Source organism: Macaca mulatta, chromosome 10 (genome assembly GCF_049350105.2).
Source record: "Macaca mulatta isolate MMU2019108-1 chromosome 10, T2T-MMU8v2.0, whole genome shotgun sequence".
Taxonomy (NCBI): domain Eukaryota; kingdom Metazoa; phylum Chordata; class Mammalia; order Primates; family Cercopithecidae; genus Macaca; species Macaca mulatta.
Genome location: NC_133415.1, coordinates 27,629,666 through 27,655,399, shown reverse-complemented (window position 1 = coordinate 27,655,399; position 25,734 = coordinate 27,629,666). Strand labels below are relative to the sequence as shown.

The following is a 25,734-nucleotide window of genomic DNA, read 5'->3' as shown; positions in this document are numbered from 1 at the left end:
CAACCGGCACATGCCGCCACGCCCGGATAATTTTTGTATTTTCAGTACAGACAGGGTTTTGCTGTGTTGGCCAGGCTAGTCTCAAACTCCTAGTTTCAGGTGATTCACCCACCTCTGCCTCCCAAAGTGCTGGGATGATAGCTGTGAACCACCATGCCCAACCAAATTTTTTTTAAGAAATAAGAGAACTATTTTCTAAATTTCCTTTGCCAACTTATATTCCTACCATGATGCATAGCACTAATGCTGTACAATGTATGGTAGGCCCCAACATGTAAGAAATGATGAAAGTAACACGTAAAGATTACCATAAAACAAAGAAGATTATCATTGTTGCTATCATCTTTATCAAATTCTCAAAACAATCTAAGAGTATATTTTTATATAAATGTGCTTGGCAACATAGCTGAAAAAAAGCATTATCAGTTACATACTTTTATCAGTAACAAAGACAGAAATTTGAAGGGGGAGAAACACTTGTACTCCCAACACAAGGTCAGAACTAACAGAAAAATTCTGCCGGTCACGTTGGACAATTTAATTGCCTGGGGCAGGGTTCTGCAGACAAACGAGCATCTATGGAGCACCTGAAGTAGGGGAATCAACAAGACTTGGGTTTCAAAAGTTACCTGGGTTTACAGCGTGAAACTTGGTTGGAGGACACACACCTTGCGTGAGCGAGGTGCCTCGGTGTGTGTGGACGTGTTGGAGGTACAGCATCATGGTGGCTTCCTCCAGAAAGGGACATTTGGGGTGGATTCATTCCATCTGGACAACACAGTATGGACATGAATGGAGGTGAAATGGACAGTAGCCGAGAGGATCAGTCCTGACAAGGGCCAAGGTGAAAAACCTGGGAAGCCCTTCAGGTGCAAAGTCTTCAGTTGAAAAAGGAAATACTGGACTTCACAGGAAATACTGAGATGGATCAGCAATGCACAGGAGACAGAATTGTTGACCCTGTGAAGTGAGTAGTGTGGATTCTGAAGTTTTCTCCTCTCTCCATTAATTTCTCTTCCAATGGAGACTACTTTGATGGTAAGCTTCCGAGATACCTTGAGCGATCAGATGAGCCTCGGCCCACTCTTGAAAGTAAAGGAAGGCTGCTAGCAAGACTGGCATCTGGGCTTGGCTGTGTGTGTTTTCTATTGTGGAAAAATATACTTAACACAATATTTATCATTTGAACCATTTAGCCAAAGTGTGCATGCAGTGGCATTCAATAGATTCACTTACTTACACTTTAGGCACAATAACAAGGCAGCAAAAGGCCAGTGGGTGATTAGTTCACCACACTTGTTGCAACTATTTGTTCTGCAGAGTTAAAACATACCAGCATTCAACCCATGTCTCCTCTCTTGAAATAAACTGTCCCCATTGCAGGGGGCCTAAATCTCCATTTACAGAACTCATTGACTATTTGCCTCTTCTAGGAGAAGTCCCAGAATGTCAGACTTCTCATGGGAGTATAAGAAGTATGAGCTCCAGGGCTCTTCCCAGCCAGAGTCCACATATTTTCCCCCATGTTTTATGGGTGAAAAGGCCCTTTAGAACCCTAAATTCACCTGGTTTATACTTGTTGCTGGGCTCTGTCATTCTAGTCAAAATCTGGGACGATGCCACCATATGTAGAGGAGGTCATGAGGGTTTCACCTCTAACATTCTGTAGATATGACCTGTTTATTCTGTCTACTGTGAGCGCCTGACTCTGAGTAGACTTGAGGTCCAAGGATTGTCATCGGCTTTGTTTAATAAATTATGCCAAGCCACAGGAAGAACAATGCACAAATGAGGTGTTTTGTATACGTGTGTTGAATGAATGAACACCAACTAGAGCCTCTCCAGATGTCTGAGTGGGCCTGTGGCTTCTATTTCAGCACCAAGGGACCCCTCTTCTGTCTGTGTCGAGAAGAGAAGCCAGAAGGAATCTGAGACATCCTTTAAAAATGTGGCCACAGATTTGCTTTCTATGCGCTTTTCCAAACACTGAAGGATATGGGCCATTGAGGCAGAATGCTGTGAGCTGCTTCGGTGAGGGGGAAGAGAAAAGTCATTAACATGAATCACGGCACCTAAAACAGAGCTGTTGGTTCAGGGTCCAAGGTATGATTCCTGCCTTATCACAGTTACAGGATTTGAGGGCTGGAAAAGGCCAAGAGATCCTAGACCTCCTCCGTCATCACAGACATGAAGCTGTGGAGGCTCCGGGTGAGGAGCGTTGAGGATAGAAGAGAATCTAAGGTCAGGCTGTTCCCTGAAAAGAGCACCGGGTCCTCCAGGGTGCACCTCCATGATCACTCTCCCCTTTCCTTTCCCAGCGCCACCCCATTTCTGCAAATGGATGCTCAGAAAATTACTTTGCACACTGAAGTCTCTGACCATGAAAGCAACAATCTGCGTGTCGTTTCTCTTTCATGTCTTTTTCCTCCTCTTTCTTCCTCATTTTCTAACTTCTTTCTTATTCATGATATCTTTGCAGCTCTCCCCTATTCCCTCTTTCCCTCTCTTAGGATCCTTGTCCCGAACTGCAGAGGTGAAGTGATGAGGTCCTGAGATAGGACCGTAGAGATGAGGGAGAATTGAGTTCGGAAGCTGGGCTTTAAATTGCCAGGAGCATCAGGGCCCAAGGTGCCGCCTCAATTCTAACCCTACCTTTTCTTTCCCCAAGGCCACCCCGTTATTATCACAGCTCTTATACCTGCCAAGGCATATGATATAGAAGATGAAGTTACAGATACAGAGAACAGCGATCTGCATGTCATTTTCTTTCCTACTAGTGTCTCTTTGATATTCTCTTTCCTCTGCATACATTCCTCTTGGTTGCTGTGCCCCATTCCCTCTTTCCTCTTTTAGGGTCATCATTGTGAAGGGCCTGGTCTCACCCAGGCAGCTGAGGTCCTTGGGTCTTCACTGTCTGTCTATGAAATCTCTCCCAGCCCTCCGCCCACTGTCTTGGCCCTCATGGTGGGATTTCCATGGGGTTGATGAAGACAGGACCACTGGCTGTTTAGGTGCAGCTGGGGAGACTGGTGAGAAAGAACAGTGCCATTGGGTTAGTGGAATGCACATTTGGTGACAGAGGGAAGGAGGCCCTGTGTGGTCCTCAGGAAGGATCATGGGCTGGGGGTATGAAGGCTGTGGTATGAAGCCCTGGTGTCTGACCCCAAGGTGCAGCACTGAATCCTGCTGAGCAGCCCTGAGTGTTCCAGGCAGGGAGCTGGGCTGGAGGTATGAAGGGCTGGGCTCACCATGGTGGAGGGACTCCTGGGAAATCTGGGTCTGCTCTGGGAACCCCTATCACAGGGTTTTTCCTGCACTGGGGCACTCTGGACATGTATGATTCTTCTCTTTCTTTCACAAGTCAAGAAATTCTCTTATTCTCCATCCAGGTCAAGACATGAAGGACATAATAGATGGAGAAGAGAGAGATGAAATGGGAGTGTGGAGCGGGCAGCATGATGAAGGGAAGCAAGCAAGTGTGTGCGGCCCTGTTCCTTCCCTCACTTTCTTACGGACACATCAGAAAAACCAACACATCCCAGGAGAACACGGAGCAGCAGCTTGTGGGTGGCCACACAGGTGCCTTGAGCACCCATGCAAGCCAGTGAAGGTGCCCTGAACTGTCCTCCCACCGCCCAGTGATTTCCCTGTTAAAAAGTACAGGCAAGTTTGGTTGGGTGATTAGAAAGAAAAAATGATCATTAGGGAAAACAAAGAGCTCCAGGACGCTGTCCATGGGATGTGCCGGTTCCTGACCCTATCCTGCTGAGGGTCCTGGTGGAGGGACAGGGTCACCTCTCCCACTCCTGTGTCATCAGACCTCCTGTTCTCTCAGGGCCCAGGTGCAGGGGACTCTACCTGTTCATCCTGGAGCCCTCCCCATTCCTCTGTTTCAGTATCCAGGGCTATTCAGTATCTCTGGAGGGCTGCCCATGTGAAGTTCTAGTTTATTTTGCTCCTTGCAGGACATTTACAGGCACTCTCTGTGGTCACACAACACCCTCAGCAGAGGTCCTGAGAGCAGCAACCAGGCTCAGTGCCCTGTGGATCTGACCCAGGGACATCAGCACCAGGTCACTTTAAGGCCCTGAGGAACCGTCTGGGTCCTGCACACCCAGCCAAGCAAAGCCCTCCTCCCTCCCTCTCTGGCCTCTCCAGTGACATGTGTCTGTGTTGCAGATCCCTGTCCCAACACCCAGGAAGGCCGTGACGTGCAGATCTCACCTAGGCCCAGAGAGGATCTGGAGTGTGATTCGTTCTGGGGAGACTGAGTCAGACAGGAGCCCGCTTCACCTCATTGAAGGGCAGTTAGTTTTTGAATATTATCGATTTGGGATTAGGTTTAGAATTATATTCTACATTTAATGTTGAACATTTTTACGTTAAACAAAATCTATTGCTAGTTTTCAATAGATTCTATAAAATGTAAGATAAATATATAAATCTGAACAGCTGGCTAAACAAAGGCAGGCCCTGGTGAGCTGTTCTGGGCACTGCACTTTGTGAAGTGCTCCCATTTCTCTGGGGAAGCCCAATGCTCCCAGAGTTTCTCTCAGCTCCTGGCCTGCCCTCAGACTCCCCTACAGAATCCCACAGCTCCTCTGTTGGCTTCTTCCAACTCTCCTGCTCTGCCACCTGCTTCTGAGGGTGCCGCCCTGCTCATTCTGTGCTAATGACGTGTAGTCTTGTGCTCAGAACACACATGGAGTAACTGGTTTAGTTGCTCGGTGTGATTCCCATCCCCAGCCACGGCAGGCTGCCAGAATGCTGGTGACGTTCTGTGTGTTTAAACATGTTTATAAGGAACTGTAAGACTGTACACTTAATATCTGAGCACTGCACCATCCTTAAAACAAAACGTATCAACAGAAAAAAATGGCCACAACGCCAACTTCAGAGGCCAGCACAGTTTGGTTCCTCTGATTCCTAACAAATGTTTACGGGAGAAAGGCAGCCAGTCTCCCGCATACTCTTCCAGAGACGAGATGTGGAGACGCATCCAGGCTGCCTTCGTCAGATTAGGAGAATCTCGACACCACCGCAGCAGCGGATACAGCAGGGAGGGGCATCTCAGACCAAAGGTTCCTGAGTGTATCTGTCAAAATCTGGTATCAATCTTCAGCAGTCTCGATTCAGACATGCTCGGGACAAACAGCAATTGAAATCTCACGGTGGGATTTGCATGGGGTTGATGAGGACAGGACCACTGGCTGTTTGGGTGCAGCTGGGGAGAGTGGTGAGAAAGAACAGTGCCATCGGGTTAGTGGAATGCACATTTGGTGACAGAGGGAAGGAGGCCCTGCGTGGTCCTCGGGAAGGATCCTGGGCTGGGGGTATGAAGGCTGTGGCAATGGACAGACCCTCTAAGAGGAGTTGTACTCTGCCCCTGTCTTTTCAGAGGTCTGGTGGTGGGAGGAGGAGCTTGTAGAGACTAATTCTCGGTGAGAAATGATGTGAGCACGAAGGTGCACCCTCTGTGCTGGAGCAGCCACTGCCCCTTCTCAGTCAGGCCTGAGCCCAGGCTGCTCAGACAGCTGCTCAGCTCTTCAGTCCATGAGACCCTGGGAGGTTGTGGGCTTCACTCACCAAACCACCCGAGCAGCAACCCAGCCAGCCTCCTGTTCATAAGAGTTTATCAGTTTTGGTGAAACTAATTTTTTATGATGCTGTCGTAAGGTTGCAGCTGGCTTGCAGCCATATCTGGCTTTAAGAAAGAAACCAGTTCCTCCACTTGTCCTGAGCTCTGAGGCAGTTGGGAGTCAAGCAGCCACTAGTTATTCAGGGCGGTCGCTGGAGCACCGGACACCTCACCTTGAGGCAGCCCACGCTGTGAAGGTGTTGGGGGAGGAGTGACACAGACTGGACGTGCTGATCCTTCAAGGGGCCTCTGTTTGGGATCGGCTGCATCATATTTTGGGTCAGGGATTAAAATGCAGAGGCAGAAGGCTGGGTCAGGCACCTTCCACAGGACAGTAGCTCTTCCCAAAGCAATCCTGGAACAAGATTTGGGAAATGGAGTGAGGGAAGCCCTGGTTCAGGTGCCCAAGGCGAGACCCAGAGGGCTTCTGCTTGATGGATCTTCAGCTCCAGGGAACCAACTTCATTCCTAGCTCCAGCCCATCCCTCCTCAGTGTGTGGCTTTGGAAAATCAGCCCCTCTAAATGTCAGTTTTCAACTGTAAAATGTGGGTCACAGCCCTGCTCTGCCCATCCCACAGGGCTCATATGAAGGTCAGAGGAGATGAGGGCAGATTCCCTTGAGGAGCTATAAGGCATCCTGCCCATATAAAGGCTGGAAAGAGATCTTCCACCTTCCATGTCTTGTAGTCAACCAAGTTTCCTCTCTGGAGGCAACTACTGCTACGTGTCTGTCTTTTTCCTGCAGAGGCTTCACATATGAACACTTGTATAGCACTTATGAAGTGCCAGTCATTTTTCTTCAGGCTTAATATGGATCTGCTTAGGGTAAGCTTCAGAACATGATGCTAACAGGCAGGCCCCATAAACACCTCCATATCACACAGCAGGGGACTGAGCACAGAGGGGTTAAGTCACTCTCTCCCTTTCCCAGGGTCCCCCAGCTTCTAGGTAGGATCTGAGCCCAGGCCATCAAGCATCTGTCCCTTGCTTTCAGTCACTGAGCTCAGCTGTCCTCCTGAATTGTCTCCTCTCATTGGAGTAACGTCCTGACACAATCGGCCTGTTGTGTATTTTAAGTGCCCACCACACTGCAGACCCCTCCCTCCTAAGCCCAACTTTGACTTAGTTGCTCCCCTAGGCAGCTGGTGAATCAAAGTGTGGCCTGGGAAGGTTGTTAACACTTGTTCATGGTCTCCTGCCATCAACATGTCAAGAGTGGTCTCTATTTTGACCTTTCATCTTTCCTTTTTCTGTCCCTTTTTCCTTTCCTTCCCTCCCTCCCTCTCTCCCTCCTTCCCTCTTTTCATCCTTCCTCTCTCTTCTTTGTCCTTTTCTCTTTCTTTTTTCTGAGTTTCACTTTTTTTTGCCCAGGCTGGAGTGCAAAGGCATGATCTCAGCTCACTGCAACCTCTGCCTCCTGGGTTCCAGCAATTCTCCTGCCTCAGTCTCCCAAGTAGCTGGGATTACAGGTGCCCACCACCACACCTGGCTAATTTTTGTATTTCTAGTAGAGAAGAGGTTTCACCATATTTGCCAGGCTGGTCTTGAACTCCTGACCTCAGGTGATCCACTTGCCTGAGCCTCCTAAAGTGCTGGGATTACAGATGCCCACCACCACACCTGGCTAATTTTTGTATTTTTAGTAGAGATGGGGTTTCACCATATTGGCCAGGCTGGTCTTCAACTCCTGACCTCAGGTGATCCACCTGCCTGAGCCTCCTAACGTGCTGGGATTACAGGCATAAGCCACCATGCCCATCCTTGAATGTATTTTCTGAAGATAATGCCTCAAAGATACAACAAGATCAGGAAGGTTTAAATATGGGATACACTAGAAAAGTGATCTGGGGTCAAGGAACTCTCCTGCCCATTCCCAGAGGCATCCCAGTCAGCACCTGGACAGACAGCAGGTTTAGCCCCGACATCACCCCCTGCCAGTTACTGTACTGAAGGCACTGTAGACCTGAAGCCGTTAAAGAGATTGAAGTAGTTGCTGTAGTTTGTACAGCAGGGCCTGAGTTTTGGTGAGGAAGGGTGGGAGTGGTGAGGCACCCACTCAGGGCTGGTGCCACCACTGCCCCTTCTCAGCCAGGCCTGAGGCCAGGCTGCTCTGATCGATAGGCAGTGACACTATGGGAGCTTGCAGACTTCACTCCTTGAGCCGTCCAAGCACCAGCCCTGTAGGCCGCTTTTTCAGTTAATCCTATTAACTGCCCAGCAGCCCGGTTCAGTCAGTTGGGAGGTGAATCTAATTCTAAGGACAACTGCTGGTTCAGTCAGTTGGGAGGTGAATCTAATTCTAAGGACAACTGTCACATGGGCATTTGGTTTGGAACGTCCTGGGTTCTGAGTCAGTTGAAAGTCAAGGAGGCTCTGGTCATTCGGAGCAGTCACCTGACCACAGGGAAGCCTCCCCACAAGGCAGCTACAGTCAAGTGCTAAGGCAGATAGACAAATCTGGTCCCCCGGGCCTTCAGCAGGGCTTCTTTTGGGGAAAGTCATTACATTTTGGGTCAGGGGTTGAAATGTAAAGCCGGGAGTTGAATCACGATTTGGGCCCTTCTCTTAGGCCAAGCACCTTCTCCAGGCATCAGCGTCTCCCTGCAGCAGCCATAGGGGTGGGAGGATTTGAGAAAGGAGTGAGAAGGGTCCTTGCTTTGGAGTCCAGGGCATGGACCCCCGGTCTCAGGCGCTCAGGGATCTCCATCTCCAGGGAACCAACTAAATTCCCTGCCTTAGCTTCATTACTCCTCAGTGTTGTTACTCTGAGCAAGTCCCTGAATCTAAATTTCAGTGCCCTGAATCATAAAAGTCACAACCGCTACTCTGCCCAGCCCACATCACTTATAATGGATTTTTTTCCATGAGCTGTAAAGCATTATGCCCATGCCATGTGGAAAAGTATGGCCCTGTCCTCCCCTGGCCTTCCATGTCCCCTCTCATGGACCTGTCCTGATGCTGCACATCTTTTCTTCCAAATGTGCAATCATTGAACTTATAAAAAAGACATATATGAAAAACCCACAGCTAACACCATACTCAATGCTGGAAAAAACTCAGATTTCCCCCTACAATTATGAACTAGACAATGTCAGCTTTCATGACCTTAATAAATTATTATAGTAAGAACACCCATGAGACATACCCTCTTAACTACTCTTTGTTTTCATAGTTTTTTTTTTTTTTTTTTTTTGAGGTGGAGTCTTGCTGTGTTGCCCATGCTATTGATTTATAGGAGTTTCTTACATATGCTGGAAATTAACCTCACTTCTTCTATTTAGCATAGTATTAGAAGTCCCAGCCAGAGTAATTAGGTAAGAAATAGAAGCAATTCAAAAGCATCCTAATTGGAAAAGAAGTACAAATATCTCTATTTGCCGGGCATGGTGGCTCACCCCTGTAATCCTAGCACTTTGGGAGCCCGAGGCGGGCGGATCACTTGACATCAGGAATTCCAGACCAGGCTGATCAACATGGTGAAATCCTGTCTCTAGTAAAACAAAACAAAACAAAACAAAACAAAACAAACAAAATTCCCCAGGCGTGATGGTGCACATCTGTATTCCCAGCTACTTGGGAGGCTGAGGCAGGAGAATCGCTTGAACCTAGGAGGCAGAGGTTGCAGTGAGCTGAGATCACATCATTGCACTCCAGCCTGGGCAACAGGAGCGAAACTCTGTCTCAAAACAAAACATAAAAAACATTCTATTCAGGATAATATAATCTGGGCTGGGCACAGTGGCTCATGCCTGTAATCCCAGCACTCTGGGAGGCCAAGGCGGGCAGAGCACGAGGTCAGGAGATCGAGACCATCCTAGCTAACACGGTGAAACTCTGTCTCTACTAAAAATACAAAAAAAATTGGTCGGGTGCGGTGGCTCAAGCCTGTAATCCCAGCACTTTGGGAGGCCGAGACAGGTAGATCATGAGGTCAGGAGATCGAGACCATCCTGGCTAACTTGGTGAAACCCCGTCTCTACTAAAAAATACAAAAAACTAGCAGGGTGAGGTGGCGGGCACCTGTAGTCGCAGCTACTCAGGAGGCTGAGGCAGGAGAATGGCGTGAACCCGGGAGGCGGAGCTTGCAGTGAGCTGAGATCCGGCCACTGCACCGCAACCTGGGCGACAGAGCAAGACTCCGTCTCAAAAAAAAAAAAAAAAAAAAAATTAGCTGGGTGTGATGGCCGGGGCCTGTAGTCCCAGCTACTTGGGAAGCTGAGGCAGGAGAATGGCGTGAACCCGGGAGGTGGAGCTTGCAGTGAGCCGAGATTGTGCCACTGCACTCCAGCCTGGGCGACAGAGCGAGACCTGTCTCAAAAAAAAAAAAAAAAAAAAAAAAAGAAAAAAGAAAAAGAAAAAGAAAAAAAGAAAGAGATGATATAATCTTATATGCAGAATTTTTAATTTCCACCAAAAAACCACAGTGCTAATAAAGAAATTTATCAAAATTGTTGTGTACAAATTCAATACACAAAGATCAGTAGGAATTCTATAAACAAGCAGTGAACAATTTGAAAAGAAATTAAGAAAAAATTATGTTTACATTAGCATCAAAGAGAAGAAAATACTTAGGAATTAGCTTAACCAAGGAGGTGAAATATGTGTAAACTGAAAACTACAAACATTGCTGAAGGAAATGAAAGAGTACATAAATAAATGGAAAGGCAACAAACACGTTTATGATTTGGATGACTGACTGCTGTTAAAACGACAGTGCTGTACTACCTAAAGTGATCTCTAGATTCAATGCAATGCCTATTCAAATCCCAACAGTACTTTCTGCAGAAATAGAAAAATCCATCCAAAAGTTAATATACAGTCACCAGGGACCCCGATCAGCCAAAACCATCTTAAAAAAAGAAGACCAAAGATTTATACTTCCTAATTTCTTCAAAACTACAGTAATCAAAACAATATGGTACTTCTGTAAGCACAGAAATATAGACCAATATGATAGGATAGGGAACCTAGGGATAAAACCTCACATACATGGTCAAATGATTTTCCACAGGATGCCAAGAACAAGAAAGAATAGTCTTTTTCAACATACAGTGCTGGGTAAACAGGATATCCAGATGCAAAGGAATGAAGATGGTGCATTGCCTAACGCCATATAACCATAACTGAAAATAGATCAGAGATCTAAGTGTAAGAGTTAAAACTCTACAACTCTCAGAAGAAAAGATCAGGGACAAGTTTCATAACATCAGACTTGGCAATAATTTCTTGACAGTGGCACTAAAAGCGCACGCAACAAAAGAAAAATAAATTGGACTTCATCAAAATTTAAACCTTTTGTGTACAAAAGAACTCTACTAAGTGAGTTAAAAGACAATACACAGAATGGGATAGAATACCTTAGAGACAAACAACATTTGGAAATTGCAAATCATGAAAGGACTGGGAATGTTTGGGGGTCAGGTAAGATTATGGTTAAAATATCAATCAGTCAGCCCTTGTTCATCCCTGACCAGATGTGTGGTGGTATGGTGGTAGACCTTTACTGGGCACTCTGCCGAACAACTGAGTGGCACTTGTACTTTAGTCCAATTGGCTATCCCTTTCACCCTGGCATTTCATCAACTAGAAGGAAAAAAAATAGTAAGACATCATAAAGTGAGAGAAGTCCCTTATGGGTCTTTCGACTCTCGTGTCTATTTAGACGCAATTAGAGTCTCACAAGGAATACCAGATCAATTTAAAGCTGGAAATAAAACAGCTGCAGGATTTAAGTCAATATTTTGGTGGGTGACAGTTAATAAAAATGTAGATCAAATAAACTACATCTATTACAACCAACAGCAATGAGGTTTTCATGAGTTAAATGAAAAACTCATGTTGGCCCCAGCCCTGAGGTTACCTAACCTGACAAAACTCTTTACATTCTATGTGTCAGAAAGAGGAAAAATGGCAGTTGGAGTTTTAACCCAGACTGGGTTCCTGGCCAAGGCTAGTGGCCTATCTCTCAAAACAACTAGACAGGGTTTCCAAAGGCTGATCCCCAGGTCTAAGGGCCCTAGCAGCAACGGCCCTGTTAGCACAAGAAGCAGATAAACCAACCCTTAGGCAAAACCTGAATATAAAGGCCCCCCATGCTATGGTAATTTTAATAAATACCAAAGGACATCATTGGTTAACAAATGCTAGATTAACCAAGTACCAAAGCTTGCTATGTGAAAATCCCCACATAACCAGTGAAGTTTGCAACACCCTAAGCCCCACCACCTTGCTCCCAGTATCAGAGAGCCCAGCTGAACATAACTATGTAGAGGTTTTGGACACAGTTTATCCTAGCAGGCCCAACTTCCAACACCATCCTTAAACATCAGTAGACTGTAAACAGTACATGGATGGGAGCAGCTTTGCCAATCCCTGCAAAATGACTCTGAAGAAGATGACAAGCCTGCCTCAGTCACACCTGGAAGCTGGTCCACGCACGGCTAAAGCATGAGGAAACTCATGGCGGGACTCATTTTCCTTGAAATTTGGACTTGTACAGTAAGGACTTCAACTGACCTTCCTCAGACTGAGGACTGTTCCCAGTGTATATATCAAGTCACTGAGGTAGGACAAAGGGGTGCTATAGTCCTACTATTTTACAGTTATTATAAGTGTACTGGAATTCTAAAAAGAACTTGTTTATATAATGTTATTCTATACAAGGTATGTAGCCCAGGAAATGACCAACCTGATGTGTGTTATGACCCATCTGAGCCTCCCATGACCACATTTTTAAAAATAAGATTAAGAACTGAAGACTGGTAGGGGCTCATAAATGATGCAAGTGTTAGCCAAAACAGGAAGAAAGAAAATAAAAAGGGTGCCCAAACAAGTCACCTTAAAATCTTGGTGCTTGTGCTGTCACTAATAGTAGTAAGTTAGGAATAAGGTGTAGTTCTCTTAATTAGAAAAGAAGCTATATGGCAGAAAATAAGTACACCTGTCATAAACTAGGACTGTGTGGAAATAAATGTAAATACTGCTCTTGTGTCATTTAGGCCACTTGGATTATAAAAAAAAAAAATGAAAAGGATCCAGGCCGCCTTCACAAAGGGAAAAAATGGCCCTTCCTGTACTAAGGGACAATGTAACCCCTTAGAGCTAGTAATAACCAATCCCCTTGATCCTCACTGGAAAAAAAGGGGAACATGTAATCCTAAAAATTGGTGGAACTAGACTGGATCTTCAAGTAAACATTGTGGTTTGAGAAAGAGTTTACAAACGCTCTCCTGAGCCAGTATTTCAAACCTTCTATGATAAACTAAAAGTGTCAGTACCAGAAATTCCAGGAAAACCAAGAAATATGTTTTTGCAATTAGCCGAGCATGTAGCCCAGTCTCTCAATGTCACTTCATGTTATGTATGTGGAGGAACTGTAGTGGGAGATCAATGGCCATAGGAAGCCTGAGAATTGTACCTATAGACCCAGTTCCTGATGAATTCCAGGCTCAAAAGAATCACCCCGCTAATTTTTGGGTCCTAAAAGCCTCAATTATTAGACAATATTGCATAGCTAGAGAAGGAAAAGAATTCACTCACCCCGTAGGATGACTTAGTTGTCTGAGACAGAAACTGTATAATGGTACCACAAAAACAGTCACTTGGTGGAGTTCAAATCACACAGAGAAACCCATTTAGTAAATTCCTAAAGTTGCAAACTGTGTGGACCCACCCGGAGTCCCACCGGGACTGGACCGCCCCTACTGGATTATACTGGATATGTGGGCATAGAGCTTAAGCCAAATTACCTGACCAGTGGGCAGGTAGTTGTGTTACTAGCACTATTAAACCATCTTTCTTCCTACTGCCCATAAAAACAGGTGAACTCTTGGGCTTCCTTGTCTATGCTTCCTGTGAAAAGAGAAGCATAGCTATAAGAAATTGAAAAAAATGATAAATGGCCCCCTGAGAGAATCATACAATATTATAGGCCTGCTACTTATGCACAAGATGGCTCATGGGGACACCAGACCCCCAGTTACATGGCCAACCGAATCATACGGTTACAAGCTGTCTTAAAAATAATCACTAATAAAACCGGCAGAGCCTTCACTATTCTGGCCCGGAAAGAAACTCAGATGAGAAATGCTATCTATCAAAATAGATTAGCTCTCGACTACTTGCTAGCAGCTGAAGGAGAGGTCTGTGGGAAATTTAACCTTACTAATTGCTGCCTACATGTAGATAATCAAGGGCAAATAGTTGGAGACATAGTTAGAGATATGACAAAACTGGCACATGTGCCCATGCAAGTGTGGCATGGATTTGATCTTAGGGCCTTGTTTAGAAAATGGTTCCCAGCACTAGGAGGATTTAAAACTCTCACAATAAGAGTTATAATAGTAATAGAAACCTCCTTACTGCTCCCTTGTTTGCTACCTGTACTTCTTTAAATGACAAAAAGTTTCATCGCTACCTTAGTTCACCAAAATGCTTCAGCACAAGTGTACTACATGATCACTATTGATCTATCTTGCAAGAAGACATGGGTAGTGAAAATGAAAGCGAGAACTCCCACTAATAAAATGAGTGAGGGTCTCAAAAGGGGGGGAAATAAGGGAGGAGACCACCCCTCATATCATCTTATGCCCAATTTCTGCCTCCAAAGAAAGAAAAACTAAAAAGGCAGAAATGAAATCCACAGGCAGACAGCCTGGCGCCGCACCCTGGGCCTGGTAGTTAAAGACTGACCCCTGACCTAATTGGTTCTGTTATCCATAGATTACAGACATTGTATAGAAATGCACTGTGAAAATCCCTATCTTGTTTTGTTCTGCTCTAATTACCGGTGCATGCAGCCCCCAGTCATGTACCCCTGCTTGCTCAATCAATCACGACCCTCTCACATGCACTCCCTTAGAGTTGTGAGCCCTTAAAAGGGACAGGAATTGCTCACTCAGGGAGCTCGGCTCTTGAGACAGGAGTCTTGCCAATGCTCCTGGCTGAATAAACCCCTTCCTTCTTTAACTTGGTGCTGAGGAGTTTTGTCTGCCGCTCGTCCTGCTACACCAGGAATAAATGTTTTCCTTCCTTGTGTAAAGTGGTGGCCAGTGCTGCCCTCATGTAGTCTCCTATTTTCTTGGAATTGACAACAAAGAGGTCAACTCAGAGACTGGGCTTTCTGGGAGGTGCCTTTTCAGTATAATTTGCCCTATATTCTTCTTCTCAATGTAAAAGATGAATAGAAGGGGCACAGACTTATGCAGAGAAGCTTTTTTCTACCCATGAGGAAAGGGAGAGGGGAGCTTGACTGCTTAGCTTGCTCCTAGTTGAGGGAGGGTTGGCTGCAATTAAATTGCTCATACAGTTTTGGGCGTTCTGATGGGCCCAAAACAGGGATGTTGGGAAATAAGAATTAGATGGAAATGACATGCAATAAGACTAGACAGGAGCAAGGACTTCTCCCTTGAATTTCAAGTTCTAAGAGGTATAGAAAGCAGATTTTACACAGTAGCTCAGGCCAGAATTGGAGCCACAAATGACAGATGAGAACTGGTGTTGCAGACTTGCTGGGAAGAGATGTGAAACAGAGAAGTGTGTATCAGGTGGAGGATGCAGCCAAGCTCCATCTATGCCATGACACTGCTCTTGAGGTCTTTGTTAGCAGTGCCTGTGGGGCTCCACCCATCCCACAAAAGTCTACAGGGTGGACAGGACGGGGCAGAGTGAGTGAATGGAATATAACCAAGATGGTGACAGAGTAGGGGAGGCAGATGTTTGTCAGGATGTTGGAGAGCTTTAATCAGCAGAATAACATCATTGCCTTGTGTTTTAAGGGACTCACCATGGTTGTAGTGTAGAGAATAGGGTATAGGAGAGTAAAGGTGGAAATGGGGCAACCAGTTAAGCTTCTGCAGAAATCCACGTGGGAAATGATGATGGTATGCCTCAGGAACTACTGGATTGTGGACATATTTGAATAATAGAGGGAAGGAGAGACACGAAGGAGGACTTCAATGTTCTGCATCCCTTGCAGCTGGAAAATATGAAGAACCATCAACCGAGATGAGGGAGCTATGAGTGGAACAGGTTTTGGAAGAAATATCTGGAAATCAGTTTTGGCCATGTTAAATGTAACTGAATTACTAGACACCCGAGTGGAGATGTGGAATAGGCAATTGAGTATCTGAGTTTGGGTTCCAGGGACAGATTGATGCTGGAGAACTAAACGTAAGAAGCACTGCAAATCCTGAGCTATTTAAATTCATGAGTCCAGATGAGACTATCGTGAGAATGGAAATAAGGTAAGATGTCTAAAGATGAATTTCTTGGGCATTCCAACATTAAAAGGTCCAATAAGAAGTAACCAGTGTACAGAAAGCCAAGGGCAGAAAGTGTATCAAGAATAGGTATGGGCCAGGCATGGTGGCTCACACCTGTAATCCCATCACTTTGGGAGGCCAAGGCAGGCAGATTACTTGAGGTCAGGAGTTTGAGACCAGTCTGGGCAGCATGGCGAAATCCTATTTCTTTCTTTTTTTTTTTTTTTTGAGATGGAGTCTGGCTCTGTCGCTCAGATTGGAGTGCAGTGGCATGATCTCGGCTCACTGCAAGCTCCACCTCCCAGGTTCATGCCATTCTCCTGCCTCAGCCTCCCGAGTAGCTGGGACTACAGGCGCCCGCCACCACGCCCGGCTAATTTTTTGTATTTTTAGTAGAAATGGGGTTTCCCCGTGTTAGCCAGGATGGCCCCGATCTCCTGACTTTGTGATCCGCCTGCCTTGGCCTCCCAAAGTGCCGGGATTACAGGCGTGAGCCACCGCGACCAGCTGTGAAATCCCATTTTTACCAAAAAAAAAAAAAAACAAAAAACAAAAAAAACCACACACACAAAAATCAGCCGAGCATGGTGGCACACACCTGTAGTCCCAGCTACTTGGAAGGCTGAGGTGGGAGGATCATTTCAGCCTGGGAAGCAGAGGTTGCAAGAAGCCAAGATCGCGCCACTCTACTCCAAACTGAGGGACAGAGTAAAACCCGTCTCCAAAAAAAAAAAAAAAAAAAAAAAAGAATAGGTATGACCAATTGCATAATATTATATTACTGTAATTATGTGTTGTTTATAGTTATTAGTGTCATTTATTTTTATGGCTGGAATAAGAGTCTATCGCATGACTTACTGTAGTTTGTTCATACCTTCTCCTGTTGATGGGCATTTGGGTTGTTTCCATCTTTTGACTACTATAAATAAAACTGTCATGAACAACTCTTTTTATGGAACTGTGTTTCCACATCAGAGTAGAATTGCCAGGTCAAGCAGAAAGAGGACGTTTAATTTAAGACATTCTCAGAACTTTTGTCAAAGTTTAGTTAAGAGTTTTCTAAAGTCCCACTAGAAATGTATGACAGTTCCAGCTAATCCCCATGCTGCTGACATTGGTGGTATCAGACTTAAATTTTAACAATCTTTGTGAGTTCCCATTGGGTTGTAGTTTTAATTTTGATATACCTGATGATGAGTGATTTTGAGCCATTTTTCATCTATGTATTGACCATTGCAAATGGTCTATCTTCCCTTGCAAACTGTCTACTCAGGTCTTTTATCCATTGTGTTTGGGTTGTTAGTCTTTTGATATTGAATTGTAGAGGCTGTTTATGTATATTAGATATCTTCTAGCACTTTCTACCACTCTAGTTTGTGTATTTACTTTCCTAATGCTGTCTTTTGATGAGATTGTTTTAAATTTGATAAAGTTATAATCATTGTAATGCTTGATGCTTTCTGGGTCCTGTTTAAGACATCATTTCCTATGGCCAGGTTACAAAGATATTCTTCTATGAATCTTCTAAAGCTTTGTAGTTTTAGTTTGGAGTTTTAGTTAGTTTGGGTCATCAACTCAAACTAACATGCATTCATGAGTCAAACTAACATGAAGTAGAAGTCAAGATTGATAATTTTCTTTCAATAGGAGCATCCAATTTTTTCCAGCACTATGTGTTAACAAGACCTTACTTTCCTTTATTGGACACCTTTGGTGCCTTTGACAGAAATCAACGGACCATAAAAGTGTGGGTCAACTTCTGGCTTTCCTTTGAGTCCTGTCTCAAGATTTCTTTGGCTGTTTTATATTTTCATATAAATCTGTGTTGATTCTTGTTTATAAAAGCCTACAGTGTTTATACTTGAGATTACATTAATTTGTGGAACACTGACATCTTAAAACACTGAGTGTTCCAATTCATGCATGTGCTATATACATTTATATTTTAAACTTATCTCTTCATTCAGGATGTGGCTCCTTCACACCTTTGTTGCCGAGGTTAACATCCGGGCTGGGCACGGTGCTTCACGCCTGTAATCTTCACACTTTGGAAAGCCAAGGTAGGCAGATCACCCGAGGTCAGGGATTCGAGACCAGCCTGGCCAGCATGGTGAAATCCCATCTCTACTAAAAGCACAAAAATTAGCCGGGCATGGTGGGACATGCCTGTAATCCCAGCTACTCAAGAGGCTGAGGCAGGAGAATCACTTGAATCTGGGAGGCAGAGGTTGCAGTGAGCCATTTGTGCTGCTGCACTCCAGCCTGGGTGACAGAGTGAGACTTCAACTCAAAAAAAAAAAAAAAAAAAAAAAAAAAAAAAAGTTATCTATATCTATAGCCTTCATCAGGTTGAGGTGGTTCCATTCTGTTCCTAGTGTACCAATAATTATTTTCTTAAATATGTTGGAATTTATCAAATGCATTCTCTATATTTATTGAGATGATCATCTGGGTTTTCTTTATTTTGTTAACATGGTGAATTACATTAATTTTATAATATCAGGTTAATCTTGCATTTTAGGCATAAACACCACTTGGTCATGAAGTATTATTTGTGTAAGTATCTGGAAGTTCACTAGTCTCTAGTTTTTTTATAATGTGTTTGTCTGGTTTTTGGAATCGTAGTAATACTGGCCCCATAAAATATGGAGAAAATGTTCCCTCTTCTTGTTTTCCAAAATAGTAATTATAAGACTTGTATAATTTCTTTCTTACATACTTAATAAAATCTCTGGGTAAACTGGAGAGCATGTATGTGTGTAAGAAAGTTTCTATTAAATAATTACTCATTCAGATTCATCATTAGATATTAAGAGTTTCTATATTTTCTTACAGCAGTTTTTGTCCTTAAATTTTTAAATTTTTTCTTAGTTGTCAAATTTGTTGGCATACATTTTAAATATTTGATTTTCTTTTTAAGTATAAACTATATAGCAATATTCTACTTTCCTGGCATTGCAAATCTGCACCTTTGATCAATTTTAATTGATCATTCCTACTATGAGATTTTATTTATCACTTGTTGAAGCATCAACTTTTGGCTTCATTTTTGTTCTCTATTTTTTGTCTGTTTTCTATTTCATTGCTAATCAACTTAAGAGTTATTATATCCTTTCTTCTACTAACTTTGTCATTTTCAAGCTTCTTAATAAAAATAGAACATTTCTTTTATTCTAACATAATTATCTAAAGGTTAAAAAGTTCTAGGCCAGGCGTGGTGGCTTATACCTATAATCCCAGCACTTTGGGAGGCCGAGGTAGGCAGATCACCTCAGGTTGGGAGTTCGAGACCAGCCTGACCAAAATGGAGAAACCCCATCTCTACTAAAAATACAAAATTAGGCAGGTGTGGTGGCACATGCCTGTAATCCCAGCTACTCAGGAGGCTGAGGCAGGAGAATGGCTTGAACCAAAGGCAAAGGTTGCAGTGAGCTGAGATCACTTCTGCTTTCCAGTCTTGGCAACAAGAGTGAAACTCCAAAGTGCAGATTAGTAAATTACTTTCTGGCACCACCGTTTATCCTAAACCTTACCTGCTACAATTTGAAATCAGGTACTGATTTGGGATTGCGTCCTAAAGAAATAATTAAGGGCACTGAAGAACAAAATTATTCTTGATAGAAAAAAAGGCAATCAATTCAAACATTCAATGAGATAAGAGCATTATACTTATGAAATCTTTTTGTAGATAAGAAAATTAGTGATCTAGATTTATGTTTATAGCCATAGAGAGATGTTCTTTTTTTCCCCCCCCTTGAGATGGAGTCTCACTCTGTCGCCTAGGCTGGAGAGCAGTAGTGTGATCTCGGCTCACTGCAACCTCCGCCTCCTGGGTTCAAGTGATTCTCCTGCCTCAGCCTCCTGAGTAGCTGGGATTACAGGCATGCTCCACCATACCCAGCTAATTTTTGTATTTTTAGCAGAGACAGGGTTTTGCCATGTTGGCCAGGCTGGTCTCGAATCTCAGAACTCAGGTGATCTGCCCACCTCGGCGTTCCAAAGTGTTAGGATTACAGGCGTGAGCCACCGCACCCAGCCGAGATGTTTATTTTTTTTAATGTGAAAAATCAGATCAATTATTTTTGAATTCATGTGCCTGGAAAATTCTGAGTTTATATTTTTTTAAAATGTACTAATTAGTACCATCTTACTCAGGTTCAGGCTTGTATAACAAAGGACCACAGGTGGGTGGCTTGTAAATAACAGAAATTTATTTCTCATAGTTCTAGAGGCTGGAAGACCAGGATCAAAGTACCAGAATGGCCAGATTATGGTGAGGTCTATCTTCTGGGCTGCAGACTGCCAGTTTCTTGTTGTATTTCTCAAACGGTGGAAAGAAGGCACAAGAGCTCTGTGGGATCCCTTTTGTGGGGGTACTAGCCCCATTCAAAAGGGCTCCACCTTCATGACCTAAGTCACCTCCCAAAAGCCCCACCCTGTCATTCCATCACCTTGGGGATTAGGATTTCAACATATGAATTTTGGGGGGACACATTCAGCCCATAATAAGTACAATGTTTCCATTGCAAGTCAGGAAATCTGTAACTCAATTATAAAATAACTGTAGGATTATTCAAAGAGGCCTTGCTGGCTAATTCCACTAAGCTTCACTTTCCAAGGAATGCACCCAAACAGTGTCGAGGAACACAGGTCACCAAGAAAATATTTGGGAAGAACTTGTCCAAAGGGCTGTCTATGGAGCTCCCTGGTACAAATGTTTCATTCCTTTTTTCTTTCTTTCTTTTTTCTTTTAGAGACAGGGTCTGGTTATGTTGCCCAGGCTGCAGTACAGCAGTACAATTATAGCTCACTGCAGCCTCAAACTCCTGGGTTCAACTGAGCCTTCTGCCTCAGCTTCCCAAGTAGCTGACACTGTAGTCATGCACCACCACACCTGGCTTTTTTTTTTTTTTTTTTGTAGAGACAAGGTCTTGCTAAGTTGCTCAGCCTGGTCTTAAACTCCTGGCTTCAAGTGATCCTCCCATCTTGGCCTCCAAAAATGCCGGGATTTACAGGGCCAAGCCATCACATTCAGCCCATTCTTCCTTCTTAATTGTGCTGTGTACTTTTCATTTGTCCTTCTATATACTCCCTGACCAACCCTCGCACCCTGCTCTAAGCCTTGGAGAAGAGGGGATTTTCATTTTCAAATGAAAGCTAGGAAGAGCCTGGATTTCAAATGGCCTGGGACATTGATTCACTGACTTACTTTGGCCAGTGAATCTTTACTGGCTTCCTTGCCCTTGACTTCTAGTTGGGTGCAGCCAAAGCAAGGCACCAGCAGGAGCAAGAAGGAAGGGAGGGCACTAAGAATGAGCTGTCTATTCATCTATACTGACACACAGCTCCTGCCACACAGCTCAATGCAGTAACCACATCACCGCATGTCTCTTCTAACTAGAGGTGTGTATTAGTGAGTTTTTATGCCATACAAAACCACCTCAAAATCTGAATGGCTGCAAGAACAAACATTCGTAATTTTCTGCAAGGATCTGAGCTTAGGCTTTCTTGAGCTCAGCTAAACTTTGTCCAGGCTGCCAGTTGATTTCATGAGTCCACTCTTTCTAAGGAGGATGTTCTTGTCATGGCAAATGACAGAAGCACAATGGGGCAATCATGACATGCTAGCCCATATCCAGCATCTGCTCTTATCATATCCTACATCATCTTCTGTTGAGCTAAGCAAATCCCATGGCCAACCCCTAATCCAAAAGGAAGGGGAGGGATACTCCTCCTAGTCTTTTGGGAAGCACTCTGAGGTCACATGGTTCAGAAAAACAAGCCTTAGAACAATCATTACATCTATCTCAAGGGGCTAACAGCTCCCCATGGTTGCTATCCCTGGAATACAGCACTATTGCAAGCTGTCTTTTCTACAACCTGCCTATCCCTATAAATAATTCATGTATGTGACTGGGCATGGTGGCTCATGCCTGTAATCCCGGCACTTTTGGAGGCCAAGGTAGGTGGATCATCTGAGGTCAGGACTTCGACACCAGCCTGACCAGCATGGTGAAACCCCATGTCTACTAAAAATACAAAAATTAGTTGGGTGTGGTGGTGTGCACCTGTAGTCCCAGCTACTCAGGAGGCTGAGACAGGAGAATTGCTTGAAACTGGGAGGCAGAGGTTGCAGTGAGCTGAGATCACACCACTGCACTCCAGATTGGGTGACAGAGCAAGACTCCATCTCAAAAAATCAATAAATCATGTATGCATTATTTTTATTTAATGTTGTATTATTTTAACATATTGGTGGTGGTGGTGGTGTTAGTATATTTTACTAAGCATGCTTCAATCCTCCAGTTTGAGGTTGGCAGATATTTTTGCTAGTACCGTGAATAACACGGGGTTCCATCAGGAATTCAGCCCACATTGACTGAACACTGCCTCTGTGCCCAGCTTGAGGTGGATTAGAAGCTGCTTAACAAAAATAACAACTGTCTTTGCTGAGCTCATACTGTCCTCTGTGCACTACGCTAGAAGCTTCAGTTAACCACTCTGGGCTGGGTCTTATAAATTATTGCAATATAAGGAAACTGAAACTCAGAGTCCTAAAGCAACTTGCCTAACATCAATCAGCTGGGAGAAAAAAGAGGCAGATCTGAAACAGGGCGCTCCTGATTCTACAGCTCTTTCCTCTTGCCCTTGACAGCCTCCCATTACAGTAAAAATATGTGCCTTGTAAATATAATAAACTCATTTCATTCTGACCCCATCTCTGTGCAGAAGGTTCATTTACTAAGCCCATTTTGCAGATGAGAAAATGGAGTCTCAGGGAATAGAACCTAATTCTCCAGAGTCTCTTTGCTATACATTTGCAAAGCTAAAATGCAAATATAATTCCACAGAAATCCAAAACTCATTCTCTTTCCACCATACCTCACCACTAACCACATTTACTATTTCACCAAGGCTCCATCCACAGCAGGTCCCATGGGAACTCTGGCCAACTCCGACCACAGCCTGCTGAACAGATGTCAGCCTCCTCCACCCTCTGCTTCATCACTCCTCGAATGGCCTGGCCCCTTTCTGGGCTCCCCAAGCTCTATACTCCCATGTCACTTGCTCAGCAACCCATGTTTTACAGCCCTCTTGATGAAGAGCAAATCTGTATTAATTTCAGAATGACTCAAGCTTTAAATTAATGGTCATGATTGGCTTGGCCATCCTGAGAGGATATGCTGTTGACTGGCCCAGGCATATAAATCTAATGACAGCCTCAGGAAACTCATTGACAGAGCAATGTAATTCCTTTGGAATTAAGTGTGAGAACTTCCCCTGAACCATTTCTGTTATGAATTATAGTGATGATGGTGATAGCTATACAATAATAGGTAATATTTATTAGCCACTTCCCATGCATTGTATCATCTTACATCTTTACAGGAGCCCCATCCCATGCTATCTTAGCTCAGACCGCTACAACAAAATACCATAGCCTGGGTGGCTTAAACAGCAGACATTTGGCCGGGCATGTTGGCTCATGCCTGTAATCACAGCACTTTGCGGGGCGAGGTGGGTGGATCACGAGGTTCGAAGTCGAGACCAGCCTGGCCAACATGGTGAAACCCCGTCTCTACTAAAAATAGAAGAATTAGCCGGGTGTGGTGGCGGGCACCTGTAATCCCAGCTCCTTGGGAGGCTGAGGCAGGAGAACTGATTGAACCGGGGATGCAGAGGATAGTTTGAGCCGAAATCACACCACTGTATTCCAACCTGGGTGACAGAGTGAGACTCCATCTCAAAAAAAAAAAAAAAAAAAAGAAAAAAAGAAAGAAAATAAACCAAGCATGAAGACCCAGCTACAGAATTCTCCCCCACCTAGAAGGATGGTCTCAAGGTGGATAAGCTACACCTCAGCCAGACATGATGGCCCCCACCTGTGCTCTGGGGGACAATAACTCAAAATAGCCACCGGGAGAAGACACACAGACTCTGTACCCTTCACCACCCCTGCGTGCTCCCCATGCCAAGTTTCCCTTTTTAAACCCCTTCACTCAGCCCTAAAACTTAAAATGGTCTCTGGGAGGCATGAGCGTGGTCGTTTCCTAACTGCTAACATTTAAAGAAAGTTACTTTCCTTTCACCACTTTCACTTCTTGCATTTTGTCTCCTGACTGGTGAGCAGCCAGACTGGTGTTTGGTTATATTAAGATGACCTTTCTTTTAGAAAATAATGGAGACAGTGGGTGTGTGAGGTTTTCTTGTCCCTCATAACCAACATTTTAACATTTACCACTCTATAATTTTATTTCCAAATTTCAGGCCCAAAAGATTTAAGATTGAAGATTTCTCTTCATGAAGAAGCTATATTGCTGACTTAGAAGGAAATTCAAGTTCATACTTGGCCAATAGAACTGTGTTGGTAGGCTACTCTTACTGGAATACATTCGATAACACAGTGTGTATCATTATAAATGCACCAAACAATAAGAATAATAAAAAATTATCATGCCAAAAGCACTAATAACAGAAGAAGAGGAGCTCAATTTTTTTTTTTTTTGAGACAGAGTCTTGCTCAGTTGCCCAGGCTGGAGTGCAGGGGTGCCATCTCGGCTTACTGCAAGCTCTGCCTCCCAGGTTCACATCGTTCTCTTGCCTCAGCCTCCCAAGTAGCTGGGACTACAGGCGCCCACCACCACGCCTGGCTAATTTTTTGTATTTTTAGTAGAGACAGGGTTTTACCGTGTTAGTCACGATGGTCTTGATCTCCTGATCTCATGATCGGCCCACCTCGGCCTCCCAAAGTGCTGGAATTACCGGCATGAGCCACCGTGCCTGGCCACAAGAGGAGCTAGATTTTTAAATAGAATGAAAGATTAAGCCCTTGGATTATTTGATAATCATATTAATAAAGAGAAGTGGCCGGGTGCAGTGGCTCATGCCTGTAATTCCAGCACTGTGGGAGGCCGAGGTGGGTCGATCACCTTAAGTCAAGATTTGAGACCGGCCTAACCAACACGGAGAAACCCTATCTCTACTAAAAAAAAAAAAAAAAAATTAGCCAGACGTGGTGCAGCATGCCTGTAATCCCAGCTACTCGGGAGGCTGAGGCAGGAGAATCGCTTGAACCTGGGAGGCACAGGTTACAGTGAGCCGAGATCACACCATTGCACTCCAGCCTGGGCAACAAGAGTGAAGCTCCATCTAAAAAAAAAAAAAAAAAAAAAAAAAGAAGTAGATCTTCTCAATGTAACTATTAGGTACTATGTATATTTCACAATGTAAGTAAATCTTATATTGAAGGAATAAAGTCTGCATAATAAGAGCTCAGTAAATAACAACTTCTATGAGCAACAGGACAATACTATGTCCCTGGCATTTGGACTTAGACAAAAACCTTTGTTGAATCACAGCCTGTCCAGGTATGCACTGTGTGACCCTGAGCAGATCATGTCATCTCTCTGACACCGTTTCCTAGTATGTTGGGTGGTGAAAACTCACATTACAGAGGCCTGTGGGGGTACAGGAGTCAATCTGTGCAAAGCGCTCAGCATGTGCTGAGTGCTCAGCAAGTTACAGCCACTGGAGTTAAAATCACTACCATAATGGTGAAGAGCCCTGGCAAACGCTGTAGTCTCCATTGTAGTCTCCATTCTCCCCACTGAGAAATCCAAAGGGCTGACCAGCTCCCCTGTCTTTCCCAAACTAGGATCCCAGGAATTAGAGATGGTGGTGCTTAGGTAAGTACACAGCAGCATCTAGTGGACTAGAAGGAGAATTGATGAAGTGTCACAATAACACTGGGAAGAGGAAGTTTTAAGGCTAGGGAAAAGGTTGGCAGAGAAGTCAGGAAGGAGGCCTGCACGTGCTGGGTGTCCCCAGTGGGG

The 25,734-nt window shown here is 44.3% G+C and overlaps 2 pseudogenes across 2 annotated transcripts in view; one reads left to right on the top strand and one right to left on the bottom strand.

Moving 5' to 3' along the window:
* The window catches only part of LOC100424995 (beta-glucuronidase-like), a 433,296-nt pseudogene that overhangs the window by 196,249 nt on the left and 211,313 nt on the right, over window positions 1–25,734 (top strand). The gene's annotated exons all lie outside the window — the stretch shown is intronic.
* Window positions 1–25,734, bottom strand: part of LOC106995581 (phosphatidylinositol 3,4,5-trisphosphate 3-phosphatase and dual-specificity protein phosphatase PTEN pseudogene) — a 176,427-nt pseudogene that overhangs the window by 17,696 nt on the left and 132,997 nt on the right. The window lies entirely within an intron of this gene.